The sequence below is a fragment of the Haliotis rubra genome, unplaced genomic scaffold (assembly GCF_003918875.1).
Source record: "Haliotis rubra isolate DU_JTF1 unplaced genomic scaffold, ASM391887v1 Scf145, whole genome shotgun sequence".
Lineage (NCBI taxonomy): Eukaryota > Metazoa > Mollusca > Gastropoda > Lepetellida > Haliotidae > Haliotis > Haliotis rubra.
The window spans coordinates 627,285-644,678 of record NW_025765392.1 but is presented as its reverse complement, the minus strand read 5'-3'; the positions used below and the strand labels follow the sequence as shown (position 1 = coordinate 644,678).

At 39.0% G+C, this 17,394-nt stretch overlaps 1 protein-coding gene across 1 annotated transcript in view; it reads right to left on the bottom strand.

Annotated features, from left to right (window-relative positions):
- The window catches only part of LOC124269483 (synaptotagmin-12-like), a 44,761-nt gene extending 41,105 nt beyond the window's left edge, over positions 1 to 3,656 (bottom strand). Inside the window, exon 1 of the mRNA XM_046704495.1 lies at positions 3,431 to 3,656. The gene's annotated coding sequence lies outside the window, so the exon portion shown is untranslated. The remainder of the gene's footprint in view (positions 1 to 3,430) is intronic.
- Between the last annotated feature and the right edge of the window lie 13,738 nt (positions 3,657 to 17,394).

Sequence of the window (17,394 nt, the reverse complement as noted above, 5' to 3'; positions counted from 1 at the left end):
TAACGAAACAAACACTTAGCTTTCATACCCCAAAATGAGTGGCCTCTTCGCTAAATCTGATTCAAATAATTTTAACTGCTATTATTATTTTTAAGGCCGATGGAATCTAATTTTTGTATAACTGAGACTTTGATATCATGTTTTTTCAACATGTAACAGTGAAGCATGTTACATTCAGGTGAGTGAGTTGGAATGACTGTCTCGAGGAATAGATCATCACATAGCGTCATGTAAGACAGACCGTACTGGCAGACTTTTACCAGGACCGTTGTGCTTACAAACACTAACAACACGAAGTCCACGGTCCACGGTCAGCGGATCCTGTCACGGCAAAAGAAACGCAACTCTGCACATTGAATTGTGGTGGTATGGAGCCACTGGTGCCTAACTGCATGACAATTTTCAGCATATGTTTAGGGAAAATAACAGCAAAATTACTTAATATACTTGAACTTAACTGCTAACTTAATACAGTTGCCATGGAAAATAATTATCAAGTCCAAATATCATTATAGATTTTTAAAAAACGCATGTTTAAAACGTTCGTTTGCCACGTCGGTTTCCAAAATTAGCACAATATGTGAAGTGATTCTAGGAGGTAATGGCCACCGGAGTTTGATGAAAACGGCATAAACCTATACTCACTTGCTGCCAATGTTTACGCGTTTTGAGCCCTTGCCAAAGCGAGGATGTGTAACGTTCATGTTTGGTCATACACCACTCTATTTAACAAAAAAGTAAGCAAACGAGGCACACATTGTCTATTACCGTTTTTTTCGTCAGTGTGGTTGCCATGGAAACAGCATATTATTGAGATGAAGATGATTTGAAGAACCTAAGATAGACCATAATGGAAATAGACATTCAAAGATTCAGGGATTTTTTGCTCTTGGGGTTTTGGTGGAATATGTAAAACAGAACTTTGTCTTCAGGGCAAGTTTTACATCACACAGTCCGACGACGTTGAAGGATATGTGTGTTATCAAGAATTATATCAATACTTAAGAGAATATATGACTAGCAACAGTTTCCACATACAGTTCAGAAAACACTTTTTCAATTTGCATTTTGTCATTTAAGATACCGCAAGACTATCCATCCACAGAGGGTATAATTTTAAAGATTGCATTCACCTAAAAACATCAAGCGAAAATATATTCAGCATTTAATACCATAAAAGTGCATAGCTTTATCGATAAAATACTGGTAGGTGTGATACGATGCTTTATTAGCCAGGAAAATTCATACAAATTCGTCTGGGGAGATCTGATAGTAGCAAAGTGTGGTAAAGGTTCCAATCATCATCTCTAAAGAACTGTCGATGAAGTCATCACCGGCCCTCATACGACGTGAAGCTATTGGCAGATTCCGTGCAAGATGGCTTCCAACCAGAACATCCTTTATCCCACGACATTTATACATCGACGTCCGAATGATTTACTCGCCCGGCGGAGAAAGGCAGGGGAAATTTCCTTTGAAATGAGCAGGTTATGGTATTCGAGCCATTTTATCATCGACGGTTCGCACCAGGAAAATGAGAGAAAGCACGACACAAACATAACGTGTGTTCGCAGTATATGCCAGCCAAAGGACACTTCGGGGTTTAAAATGACCATTTCGCACAAACTCACCATCTGGGACTGAAACGAGTAGACCTCCAAATATTGCCATAGCATGTTTAATGTCTTGTGCATGCTAAATATGTCCCTAAATACCATAAAGTCTATTGAGGAAATGAAAAATATCAATAATTGCTTTCTAAAACTGTTGATTTGGACACTTTCTTATAATTCTGGCGGAGGCAACTGAAAGATGAAAGAGAGCATTTGTGCACCATCCATATAACAGTTCTAGATCTAAGCTGGTATGGTGTCAGACAAATACACAGGACACATTTGTGGGACGTACAAATGCCAGTGGTTGTTATTGGTGAAAGATCAAACTACAGAAAGCTTCTGAACAAAGTCTGCACGATCAATGTCATCTTAACAATTGTAGATGTAGGAACCATGCAAGACACAAAGAACACATAAATGTTTATGCATAGAACAAAGCTCGCACTCAAGATGGAGCTCCGTGTTCCAGAGAAGGAGCGGAACGTTTACAACAACGACACCAGGCAACTCGGACAACGACAACAAATACAGAAGGATCTATTTACCTTACATCCATGTTACATTAACTCAGTGCAGTTCAGTCTTCGTAATTCAAAAGGAATGGTAATTAAAACAAGCTTTCCTATCCAAACTTGCTATTACATAAAGGGTCTATAAGAATAATCAACCGCTCATGTATTTGGGACTTATAGAACTCTATTACAATGAAATTTGACAGAATACTGCACACTGATATACATTCAATGTTTATATACAATGACCATATCGCCCTACATGAGATTACTGATTGTTCTCCATTTCCCACATCAATACCACCACGACGATATTTGAGTTGGATTTGAGTAACAATGTTGACGCAAAGATCAATACTGATATATCAGGGACATTATCCTTATTTACAGAGTTCCTTTCAATGGTTTATTGACACAGTTACTGTAACAAAAGGGTGCTTATGACAAATATATTACTGTAAATCCTGGTAATCACAAATGTAGGTAAAGGCCAGACCTGTATTGGCCTACATTTGCTGTACGTGTCATTAGCCCTCATATGGCGACTGTTTCTTGTTTTATAACCTGTGAACCCTTAACATTTCAACGTCCTGTAATAAACTGACAGCATGAAAAGACTATGTTTATCTTGTATTTTAATGTACAACAAATACGTCTTTTTCTGACTTTTACATTCAAGTTAAATACTTATATGATTTGGGAAGTGGGTAGTGTTATGTTCCCGCCATCATTCAGACCAGAGACCAGCATATAAGTACCATGATGACAAGGTTCTTCTCAATATTCTGCCCTCAGATGCCCCAAATGCATCACGTCATGCAACACAGACGGAAGATGCAGCCAATCAATCAACTGTATTGATGCTTTCACTGAGGCGAAAACCCGATGTTTGCCGCCTGAAGCAATAAGGACAGCGCAAAAAACATAGCAATTCTTGTATCAACAAGTTTGAAGATTGGGTTTTCACACCTCGTTGTTTACAGCAGGTGATCATTTGGTGAATTTAATTAATTACAGAGAACACAATAACGAAAACCTGCCAACAAAAGGGTTTATTTCGTGTAAATGGTTCTTCGGGCGCTAATTAAATATCGCTTACTGGTTTGGTTGCCCTTGTTATTGCAACAGAACTGATACAATATGCCGCACTTGTCCCTGCCGGGGCATTATTCCTCAGTTTATGAAGATCATTGCATGTTCATAGGTCATTTGCCTGATATGGAAGTTCTAAAAGCATCATGCACCATCAACATCATCATTGTGGACAATACACCAGGGGTAGACGAGAATACTTGTACTTACCCTTAAAAGGTTCAATTGATCATGAGCCACAACCAGCACAATCCAAGGCACTTGAGCTGTCCGCTGCTATCCCTGTTGTACAGTGTTATCTAGATATCCATAAGGCCAACTATGGGTGAGCTAGGCTACTGACTGACACACTGGGAATGGCTTCTGTTCCATCGTTCTCCCCACCAGCGCTGTGGCCATCAGGGAATACGAAACACAAAAATCAATGAGATTAGAACAACACAGAGCTTGCTATGCTCGTGCAGGGGCGGGTGATTTAGTTATGGCGATATTGCGCACCGTTCAACATCTTTTAATTTTCTATAAAGTGTGTATTGAAATTTTGCAGTGTTCAAACATCCGGGAGCATCCTCAGTGTGGGGCCTAAAGGCTTTTGGGGGAAGGTCATCCACGTGTTGGAGGAGCTCGTGCTGGAAAATGCCCAGATGCGTTTGGTCGATATGTTCTTATTGCGCGGCTCCCGTTCTTCAGTGACTGCTTGTGACTCACGAAGGAGTGCCTCTTGTAATGGTGATATTGTGTTATGTAAACACTGTAAAGGTATTGAGGATGAAACTTATATTGTTTATATTTGTAAACGCTCTGATGATATGCGTCGGCGTTACATTGCGAAAACGATCCATGGATATTACTATTCTCTCCACAGCATATATGTACAGGCATTAACATCATAAATATTTTTGTCAAGTTCTTAGAACATGTTTATTCTGTTCCTGTTAACGTTGTTATGTGAAAATGGTAACTAAAATCACTATTGTACCACCTTGTACGATAGGTTGTATGGCCTTTATACAAAAATAAACCCTTCTTCTTCTTCATGAAGGAGTGTTCGTGTTTTTTCCATTTATTGTTTGTTTGTATATTTTGTTTGTTTATTGTTGTCTGACGCCATACTCCTCACCAATAATCCAGGTAATTGATAATTATTTAATTTGGACAAGACGATCAAGTCGACATCAAGAACCGATTTACGGAATAGGGATATAATGACATAACATCAACCAAGTAAGAGAGCCTCCTGAGCACCTGATCCTGTGACTCTCCTCTTACGTAAAACATGCCGTGTGGAAGTCGCGTTTTAACGGAAATTCTCACGGGGATGCCCAGTTATCTGCTATAGTAAAAAAGATCAGACTGGTCATATCAATATGTATATAACGTGGATAAAGTAAACAGCCATATGGCTAATCATTAAAGCAATACATGTGTATGTTCGTGTCGTCACTGGAACTGAAGGGAAATAGAGACTTCATTTTACATGATACACATAAAGGGCACATTGAGTAGAGGTGTGTCTACGGTCACAACAATATTCCCATAACTGCTTAATCAGCTGGAATTAATAGGACGTAAGTAATCCAACCAGTGACTGACAGTATGAGCATCAACCCACTGAAAATCCCATCCAATCCCCTTGAGTCGCCTGTTACGAAAAGCATGAGATAGTGACGACCAGTGCATTACCGAAAAATCCACTGGGTTATTCAAGGCTGCAAATATCACATTAACACAATCCTCAGGATGGAGAGCACATATTGACATTTTTTAACATTATCGTTTATACACGCCATTGCAACGGGTAGAAGGACTTTCTTTGAAACGACACCAGAGTCAGCTATACTCCAGCTGTATGATAGTGGCCAGTTAAATGCAAGGCTGGACAAATAAGACCAGCCCAGTGATTGATGTAAGGAGCCACGTCCCAGGGGTTGGGGTGCGATGATGTGCAATCCACTAAATTACCGAGCCTGACCACCCGAACCATTAAGTCTCATGACCTGCATACTCTACTGGGAACATATTCTAACCCTGGGGATTAGGGTCGTAAGTGAGTGAGTTTGGTTTTAGCAACATTAGGGCAATATCACGATGGGAGACACCAGAAATGGGCTTCACACATTGTAGCCATGTGGTGAACCGAACCCGGGTCTTCAGCGTGTCGAGCAGAAGCTTTTACCATTAGTGTAACCCCGCCGCCCCTGGGGTGGTGAGAAAGTATGTTTTATAAGAAAATGTAATGAGGCACACAATCAATACAAAATGTGCATAAGAAACTGCATGTTAAACCTCAACCAGTATTAATCAATGGGAATGCGTGTCAAGGAGATAAACAGAACTAACTTTCCTTTCCACAGACAGCGTGAAAGCTGCGGTGATGAGAAAAGAGATATCCAGGCTCATTCATTATGTTCTACATCTCACTCGAACATTTGCCGAACGCACGTTCCGAAACGCAGCCTTGAAATATAATCAATATCCATTCAAACATGTTGCTATGGCGATATCAGTTTCACTTAGTGCCACCAAGCGGTCAGTTTGGAATTACCTCCCCTGGTATATCGACCCTCAGAACTCGCTGCGTCCATTGTGTATCGAGATTAAAGACATGTCTGCCTGCAATAACTCGGAACGCATTGGTCCCCGACTGTCGCTATGTTGCTGGCTGTTTACTATAGCAAAGGCTCTGTAATTGATTTTAGCGAAGTGGGACCTAATTATGAAAAGATTGACTTTTATCATTGTCCTGCACTTTGAACCACGGGGCGAGCAATGGAGCGTTAACATGCCCTTCTTAACACTCGTGATAGGGTAGTTCTGAGTTCGAATCCCCTATTTGGTCCTGGTCAGTCACATCAAACAATATGATACACTGATTATGGGTTTCCTAACAGTAACATATCTATGGCCTTTGTCACTGTGAGTCATTAAATCTCTCCCGAAAATTTACCAATATAGTGACTTTCAGACACAATCCTGTCCATACCAGTATTCATAAGAAACATTTCGCCCCAAACAGAATATATTTTACGACAAATATTCACAAAGATTATTTGCCAACAAATACCAGGATATTCGCTAAAAGTGGGCATATTCTGCTCCACCGACGCCACTGGTCACAAACACATGCAAACGCAAGTCAATTGTACACCTGAAAAAGCACACAGACATATCTTATCGCCTTACTTTACCTCTTTCTTCAATTGTATCAAATACGAAAGATTTCAAAGGTTGTATCTTTGTTCTTCCAAATTTAAAAACTTGCTCGAACGGCACAAATGTAGTATTTTGTGAGCATGAACCAGGAACAGCTGATTGTTAGTATACGCATCTGTCAGCTCATATCACGCTTGTGTCACAGACGTACTGAACGACAATGGCTGTTTCTCCTTCTTTCACTCCGTCACTGACCTGAAAAAATACCCAATGTTGGCCGGGTCGATGGTATAGCCTAGTGGTTAAAGCGTTCGCTCGCCACGCCGAAGACCCGGGTTCGATTCCACACATGGCCCAATGTGTAAAGCCCATTTCTGGAGAACACCGCCGTGATATTGATGGAATACTGCTTACAGCGGCGTAAAACTAGACTCACTCACTCCAGTGTTGCGTGAAGGTTCACTCATACGGCCGAAGTGGTCTAGTGGATAGACGGGTTATCTGTGGTTCGATTACCGGATGCGTCTTAGCAAAACACGATGAATTATGCTGGATGTTGCTATCCTAAGTGGCGTCGGTCATGAAGGGGCCTAGATGACTTACAGGCCCGGTATCTGTATCAAGTGGCTGAGTTTGGTATCTCTGTGTGATAGCAATAAGACGGCGTGAGACCGTCCACACACGCGCTCGGGTGCACAACCCCAATGACGTCGATGATATATATATATAAATATTCTCGAACGCGACGTTGAACCCATCAACCCAAGAAGCAAAACATTCCTGCTATGGACGGAGAGATGAAAGAGTTAGCTCCCTTGGTATAAGTGAACTTTTCTTTTGGTAACATATATGAGTGTATATGATAAATGAGGACCATTTGGGGACAGGTTCCTTTGCCATCATATTTACTGACATACGTTGTATCACCACGCCGACACATACATGTACAACAAGACGACACATATATCATGACTTAAACAAAGTTGTACACAATCTCAGTATTCCATGTTGGACACGGTGTACAGTTTCACATGCTGTTTCATACTGTCACAAATTACAGTGATAATCTGATATGATTTCCATGACAGGTTTCATATCGCTGATTGATGATTGGTTGGAAATTGCTGCACGCGAAGGCAACAAAACACACGTGAAGCTGAGGTAAAATATGTCAATGTGTCCAACTGTCACTACGAAATAGATAGCATTTCTTTATACTTGTTTCACCAGAATTAAAACATGCAACACATTAGCAAAGCTTTCAAACAGTTTATTGGAGACATGTGGAGGAGATGTCCTACTTTGACGCTGTGATGTGTTTTGTGAGGGTTGCCACCGGAGGGGGGTGGGATACGATCACATTTTGCGGACATCAAGTATCATTATAGAGATTTATGAACACATGCATATGATTTATAAGCAATCAACCAATGAACTCTGCTCTTACAAGAGGTTACTCGCGATCATGAAAAAAAGGATTTGGCTGATGTAATTATACAACATAAGCCAGTTATTTCCCAACATGAGACTAAATCCAGTCATATGTAAAACTGTCTATAATTCTACCAAACGCTACCACACTGACATCACGGGGCATACATCTAAGTGTCTGATCATCATTCCCGGGCCTGCTGTACACGATTAGTTCCGGTTTTGTTACCATGTCACAATTGTTTGTCAGTCCAAAAGAGCAAATCCTTGGACTGATTGTCGTCACATTTACCTGCTTAGTTCCCTAAGAACTAGGTGACATTAAATAGAACAGCGGCTTATCGCGAGACTATAACTATTTTCGTAAATTGATTAGTACCAATGAGTCCACAAACGCGAGAATAATGGTTTTATCTTTTCCAGGCCTTGGTGGTGTATTTTATGTATCACATATAACTGAGAATGTATCATTAAAAAACAAAACAAACAAAAACCCCACCAAAAAAAACACAAAAAAAACCCCAAAAACAAAAAAACAACTCGTTTACAGTAATTCTCAGCAGTGTGATATATATCACAGCATTTGACTAAGCAGAAACAACTGGATCTAGACAATCACACATGAGAGCGTAGTCAGTCTCCTGTGAACCCTTGGCCTATCACCTTTAAAATTTTCAGGCCGTGTTGAAATGTCCAATAATCATTCCCTTGTAACTACCTCGCCGATACATGCTTTCATGACACATACCACTCAGGCTGTGCGTCACTTGGATTTCCTATCTTGCTGTTTATGGAGGTATTTTACTATTTGATTTTCTTTTTCTCGTTTGAAATGAAAAGCATATCCTTGAAGATAAACTTCCGCGCCATCGTTCTATAACAGTGTACTAAAAAATCGTTATGTATTAATGTGTGTTTCATGTTCGTTTCTGATGTTCGTAGCCCTTACTTAAGAACACATCCATGGCTTCTTTTTCTGAAGAATCAGTCCCAACATATGGTGACAGTTCGGTACATCGAAGTGGTGATCCATTTGTTTAAATATACTTTCGCCTCTGCTGAAACAATAATTCATCAGGTAGCCTGATATTTTCATGCTTCAAACTTCAAACATAAATGTTGAGGTGGGTTTCTACTGGCACTGAAGCCAGTCTTTATGCACATTCATCAACGTCACAGCAAATTGTCATAAGAAAAGGTACCAGGGGAAAAACACAAATGTTTATGTATTTTGTTATTTTGAAAGTAGCCAGTTCAACTTGAATACATTGCAAGCGTTTGATTGGCTAAGCAATCACGGTTCGTGTTCTGTGAGGTGTTATTAGGATGCGCCGATTAACGGACAACTAGTTCCTGATGACAGAATAAGCGAGGCCTGATTCCGCGGAATTCACAAATTGCATACCGTTGTCTGTAGTTTCTCTCTGCGTTAATTATTACTAGCAGTCTGTTGAGTTATTGTTGTCGTATACAATCATAAAAACAACAACTTGACTGTTCGCTTATATCTTTGTTTACGAACACAGAAAACTACAATCAATTGACAGTACGTTAAAACGTGGTCATGGCAAGTCAGTTGTGTTATATAAATTCAGTACCATTTAACTGTTTCATACTTCAACTTTCCATCATAACACACCATGAGTCTGCCAGGCTGCAAAAAAGCAACTGTTTCTAACATTGAACTATATGACTGGTTTTGATCGTATCTACAGGGTCAGTCTCACATCAGCTATGAGTCATGATCTGAACAGCTCAAAACCAAGTACGATTGTGCATCTCGGATATCTTAACTATTGGTAATGAATGGTATATTGATTAACCTGGTAATAAACAGTCAAAGGTAAATGACATTACATAATGATATCCTTCAAGTATCTGTTACTTTTTTGTGCATTCATATATGAGTATATAAATATATTTTAAGGACGCAGTCTGTACCACATAACACATACAAATAATGAGAAATACTGAAAATACTCCTGAGACTAACTTCATGTACCTCATTAATTTTATATTCTGATGTCCTATCATTATTTATTCTCTACATTTCAATACTCCAAACATATTTCGAAGCCAGTTATTAATAACCGCCTCTGTGATGAAGTGACTGGAGCGTCTTCCTAGAAAGCAATTGGCATGGCCGCGTTAAAAACAAAGACCTCGCATTCAACATACAGGGGTTAAGTCAAGTGTTGGCTGAGCGTGTACCATTTCGCATAATTCCAGACTAGTACTCGCTGCACACTCACGTCACTACATAAATTCAGTAATCGTAATCCCCTCTCATCACCTAACCAAATTAACGAATCTTTATTTCTGTAAGAAAACAATGTTATTGCTTCAGGATGTTTTACTCCAGGATCACTGTTCATAGGCGACTATGAGAGCGACCCGTAGGTGATGGTCAATGGAGACGTTGCCAAAGGTGATAATGATAGCAGAGCGCTGCTCCAGCGATACATAAGAGCGACACCAGGTACACTTACCTGTTCCGTGGTTGCTGGGTGATGCTTGTAGCTATCACATGATGTTGTGTTTACCCACAACGCACACTATGGTAGGCTCAACAACAGGGTATTGTGGAGTGTTGACGAGAAACACGATAAGGGTTATTAATAATAACACTGAGAACGAACACAGAGTAACTGTGTACATTTATCGTTTATTGGTGTTATATACGTTATATACGGTTCTCTAAAGGACATACTGCTGCAATGAAATTGCTCCATAATGCCTTGCATTATATGCCCATGGCGTCGTTTTGTGTTCCTATGTCGACACAATTTAATGGCATCATTCATCTGCCTGTTAGGTGTACAAGACAATCCTTATACGGTCTGCAAGCTAAAAGGGAGGTAGACTGATGTTTAATGATCGATAGAATCTCACCCTGGTGTCTTTGGATGTCAAAGATATCAACACCAATCAATCAAAACAGTAACATTTAGAATGTTAAAACGTATATGAATGGATATTGAAAATCAGTGTTCGCGATCAGGGTAAGCATGCTTTGCCTTACCGGCAGCGTCCGCCACTCACACGATATGAATATAAACGTAAATGTTTGTTGGTTGCCTGACGCCGCACAGCAGTACTCCTGCCATGAGAGACACTGATGACCAACCCAGACAATCAGGTGATACAGGAAGTGAGGCAGAACTTCTGCCATGAGAGACACTGATGACCAACCCAGACAATCAGGTGATACAGGAAGTGAGGCATAACTCCTGCCATGAGAGACACTGATGACCAAACCAGACAATCAGGTGATACAGGAAGTGAGGCAGAACTCCTGCCAGGAGAGACACTGATGACAAATCAGAGCATGAGGCACTCTTATGAGATTTTACTATGCCCATTTTACCAGTTATTTTTTTAATGAAATGATATCTGAATTTCCTGGCATAGTCTAAACAAGGAAAGTGGTCCAAGACGTTTAGCTAAAGCTTCATTATTCTGGTGATCTAATATGGTTCACTAACGGACAAATTCCCTAAGATTCTCTAATTTCATTAAGAAAGACTGGAGACCATAGATAGATAGATAGAATAGTCAGAGTGACAAGAATCTCTACACAAGCCTGTAAGACACGGGAGAGGATTTTCCATCCATCCTCTGGAATCCACATTCCACAACTGATGAGGTATTATCCAGTATGCAAATACGTCAAATAATACAATACGACTCTTTACAATTTAAGGATTGTTTTGGTTTCTTTGTTGTTTAACGCCGCACTCAGCACTATTCAAGCTACATGGCGACGGTCAGTAAATAAACTGCCGGACAATCCAGTGATCAATTACACCGGCCGGACAATCACAACGTGAGCATTGTTACCATTTAAAGCTATAAACGTTTTATGGTAGGCATGTAGAAGACATTTCCAAATTTGACGGATCAGTGATCATGAATTACGTCTCATGCAATTCCATGTTTTGACTGATGAGTCTTTGCATATGTGTGTGACGGGTGTTACCAGTGAGGCAGGATTCTCTCACCTTTCGCGACCACCTTTTACCATCACTATTAATGATTCATAATCTTTCCTTTTGTCACAGATTTCTTATGAATATAGAAAGGATTTGTCACTTCTATTAACTCCCCGTTTTCAATTACCAGCTGGCTTTCAGTCATCAGTCAGTGAATTTTGGTTGGTCTAGTCCTCCGATATCCGAGACGCCAGTTGTACTCACTGCTAATGAGGGGGATGTAAATGAGCCAACACCGCGGAGGCTTCTTGTGGCCTGGACACCGTTGTGACGGAGAAGGTGAATACTGACATGTCACCTTCACTGTACAGATGGGGTTACCTGACACTCCGACCCAGCGGAGAACAGGAAGTCAGGTTATTAAATGCGGATATTTTTAGAGTCATTAACTGAATTCCGTCGGGTTGTCTTGCAGAACTAATGATTCACACTGAAACCTTTGTTTCAGAGTTAAAAAGAAAAGGTTGACATTTTTGTCTTGAATTGTTTCCAGCTCATTTCCTTGTTGGAACCGGATATTGTTTACTAATTGAAAAAGCAACTCTCTGGAAAAGTGAAATAGAAAGAGGAAAACACAGTATAAAATGAATAATTGATTACATCTTGACATAACAGCCTATCAGTTGATGAGGTATGTATATATACTAGGTGATAATAAAGAAGCAATTACATTTGTCCAGTTACAAAACACGTTCCGTGAAGTAATAATCAATTTAGCCTTCATATGTATTTTGTGTAGTATATAGAAAAGGTAATATTCAGCTCCAACTATGAATACTAGATTATCAAAAACATATTTGTTTTATGTTTATCACAATATTCGTCACCAACAAGTCCTTTGAAAGGATTTCATTCCACAGCTTGAGTACATTGCATACAAAGACTGGGATAGTGACACTTCTGTACGGTGTGAATGCCTCGATAATGATGCCACACCTGTTATCTCACAACGTTTCATACATTTAACATACAACTTCACACACTAATATCGCTCATGAAGAACAATGGCATGTGTTAACAGAATACCGGTACAACGATGAAACGATCACTCGACAGGTTGAAACCATACGGTGATACAATACAGAATAATCTTCAAACAAGAAGCCAACCGTAAACCAGTCAATAGCAGGTTTGCATGTAACCAGATGAAAAGCCACATAGAATGTAATCTAAATACTAAATTCGTATACTTTATTATGATAAAACAGCGTTTGTAGTATGCTTTCATCCTCTATCAGGCGAATGGCTGCCAGTATACTGAAAGCTTATATACGTACATGTAAGAACTACAAAAGAAATACGATAGCCAACGCAGAAGCCATCAGTATACAGACGTTGATTGGTGACAGCAGTGAACAGCTGGAAGCCAGGAGTTAAATTAACACTGATTGGTAATAAGCACTGATTGGAAATGGAAAGGTGGAGGCGGGTGGTATTTAGTTTAAGGTGAGACTTTCATTTTGTACTCATTACTCATATTCATTGAAATGGCATCAAGCCACTCTTTATAAACAGCTTGCTGTGCACACTATATTGGAAGGTTGATTGAGCTGTGAGGCCTCACACTCGATATTATTATACATAGTTAGGCTATGAATCATATAGATGGTTTTGTTGTCTAGTTTCAGTTGATATTACCTGTGAACATTGATTCCCTACTTGCCTGATTAATTACGTCGGAATGTAAGACGTCTATGAACTATGTTTTCTGGTCAGTCCATTGTAGAAGGAGGATGGCAATATAACCCTGTTACATTTCTTATGTGAGTTGAAAGTTAAATGAAATCGACAAAACCCTTTCCATAAGTACATAAAATATCTGCTAAATTCAGACACCAGTGTACAATTATGACATTCTAAGTATATGAATCAGTGTAACATACCAGGTGTCCACGAATAGGTCTGAGCATCCTGTTCCAGCAGTTGCAAAATCACAAACACAAGCAAAGGCAGGTAAATCATTCACCAGATAAAATTTGAAATTTGGGAACTGATTTTTGCTCACACCAAATAGGTATTTGCTTTTGACATTTTTTGTTACCGATGCGTCATATCTGGTAATGTCTTCGAGACCAGGTGAAACTTAAGGCTAGTTTCTCGAAAGAGAGCAGCAATTCTTCAACATGAGGCTCGTCTTTCCAAGCACCCCTTAAACAGCACATGCTCTCATCAGATTCAGAAGACTCATTTTGGAAAGTTTCTGATTTTGAGTTTTACCTTGCTGATATCTTTTAAAATTTGTTCGGGTTTTTTTCAACAAGGGTATGTGCAAAACCTCGAAATACCCTCCGCATGTTTTTTATTGAATTCTTTGTTTTTCTAAACCTTAAATGTTGTAAAAGTCAAACTTGTATTAAAGTGTAAATAACAAAAATAGGAAAAAAGTGAAACTCCTCCTAAAGAAAGTCCACTTTCTAATACTTTTTAGATAATATTAACATCATAGGTGTTCCCGTACTCCAAAATATTGCCTGTCCATACGTCCATAAAGTGCATGCATTAGCAAAATGCTTTTGTGCATTATGTCTGTCAACTGAGATAATGCTCCATGTCCATACCTTGGTGACACACCTTGGGCTGTAAGGGTTCTGAACGCAAACTTTTTAAAAATATATAATAAATATACCTGGATGACTCACCTTGGGCTGTGAAGGTTCTGAACGCAAACCTTTTAAAAATATATAATAAATATACCTTGATGACTCACCTTGGGCTGTGAAGGTTCTGAACGCAAACTTTTTAAAAATATATAATAAATATACCTTGATGACTCACCTTGGGCTGTGAAGGTTCGCAAACCTTTAAACGCAAAAATATTTGAAACTCATATAATAAACGCAAACTTTTTAAAAATACCTTGATGACTCACCTTGGGCTGTGAAGGTTCTGAACGCAAACTTTTAAAAATATATTATAAATATACCTTGATGACTCACCTTGGGCTGTGAAGGTTCTGAACGCAAACCTTTTAAAAATATATAATAAATATACCTTGGAGACACACCTTGGGCTGTGAAGGTTCTGAACGCAAACTTTTTAAAAATATATAATAAATATACCTTGATGACTCACCATGGGCTGTGAAGGTTCTGAACGCAAACTTTTTAAAAATATATAATAAATATACCTTGATGACTCACCTTGGGCTGTGAAGGTTCTGAACGCAAACTTTTTAAAAATATATAATAAATATACCTTGATGACTCACCTTGGGCTGTGAAGGTTCTGAACGCAAACTTTTTAAAAATATATAATAGATATCAACTCATGTGCGAATGTTCTTCACAGTATGCTCCTCCTTTTTTCACAAAATGTTTCCGTAATGACCTTAGGATCAAATACAGGTTGTGGTAAGGTGATAGCTTCTGAATCTGACGATTTACACAGCTGGCGGAGATCACAGAAACTCATATTATCATTGGTATTCCATTAGTTAATGAGATATTCACCAGCACTGTGAAAATCTTCAAAAAACATATAGAACAACAAAGTACCTCTAACTGTTTCTGACAAAGCCAAGTAATCAATTTTTGTGGCGTTCGACACATCGTTGTCATAGTTACCGACTACATGATCAGAACGTAAATGCAACAGTGTGAATTGGCGACATCTGAGCATACATTTTGTTTGTTATCAATTTTCTTTTGTGGTTATGAGGTATATAAATGTACTGAAATATCCTTTGGTCAGTCATATGTTCTTTTGTCGCCTTAGTCTGCCATGGGCAATTTTAAGGTCAAAGTGAAATCACATGGCTTAACCAGAAAATCAAGTGTTTGATATTTTGAAGAAAACCCCTCGCTGTCGTGTGCAGTAACATGCCATGAGCGGTATCTGACCACCCTCCCCATCAATTCGGCCTTACGGCCAGCATAGATTAATGATCGACCTTGAACCCCATGAGGTTAATAAGGCCGATTATGGATATAATAATAATTTTAAAAGATGTTGGACACCAGTCCGTTGATGATAAAATTATCTTAAAATGACGATTTGCAAGTTAAACGTTAAACGTATCTACAGTATTGACGTTGACAACAACCTCAAGCACCCCTTAAGGTACTACATTTAAATTATATCCACGCATGCCCCACCACAGTAAACAGATAGCACAAATGTATATTTCATAGTCGTGTTTATTTGATCCAAATATTACGAACAGACTGGCATAAGCAATGTAAATAAAGATTGAAACATAAACATTGTCACCAAAATATACACGATCGCTTTCATGAGTTTACATAAAAATATATTTTCCTATACTTACAACTGGCACAACAGGTTAACGGATCATTAACGAGAAGATTACCTGTTCAAGACAAACGACATTTGGCGGTATGAGATGTAAAATCTTGGTCGACTGTAGGTACCTCAATGCTGTATTTTACGTATATACACCATGCTCTTGAATATCGCTCACATTAATATCCACGTCAACATTAATAACAATAACAATACGCTGGCAGCATACACAGACGCTGTGTACGTGCAGTGAAAGGTCAATTATGTAAACATAATCAATATTGAAACACTTTGGTAATAATTGATCATGACACAGTCAAAAGAGTATCCATCAAGTCTCGCCACAGCATTACGGAAATATGTGTTATTAATAGAATACCATAAATATTTTGAAGTAAATGAATTTCATAGAAAGCTGAAATTGCATTAGGTATTTTCATTATGACACAAAAATAAAGGTCAATACGTCTGGCGGACAAATGTGACTGTGACAAAGCGTCATTAACTATCAAAAGTAGACATTAATTCAGATAATTGGGAATCAATTGCTTTCAAGATCCAACAGTCACCGGCTGATGTAGAAGACTCTTGATTCGATGAACGCACGTTGAGTTTAGCGTGGCCACAAGTGTAGACTCCTTTTCCCTTGACAGTGTGGTACATTCAATTTGAAATACACATTATACGATGTGAATTTGAAAAAATGAAATATGATATGCATGTATTAAATTTAAATCACACATTAGTTCTCTGTATACAATTTCAGCTGGGTCTTGTTCCACGAAGCAAACTTAGCCAACCGTAAATACCTTGAGATCAGCAGCAGATTAATATGGGGAGGTTGAATTGCTGTGGAATCTTTCACTAAAAAGGCACGACATTATGCCAAGCGAGTGGGCAATCAACATTCTGTATGGAATGCCAATGCCAGTAGCATGTACGTAGACGCTGACGGGATGTGGGGGTGGGGATATCGATATCGTGACTTGAGTCAACAACGATGCGCTCATCAGTCGGTGAGGATCAAAGGAAATATAAATATACTACTGAATTAGAGTTCTATATTTAAAGGCGTTGACACAGTCTGATGAGATAAATGTTCATATTGCCCCAGTCGATTTACTTGACGACCTAGAACAAACGTGGACTGACTGAAGTCGAATATAGCTTCAGAACTCACTATGAAAACATATGTTGACATTCACATTTCATTAGATCCATATGGAAATATAACTCAGATAACATCTGACAATACCTCCTGATAAAACTGTTACTCCTCTATTCAGGTAAGGCCATGACACTTTGATGGGTTGTTCATCGGATTTGGCCGTATTGAAGATATATGTATATATATAA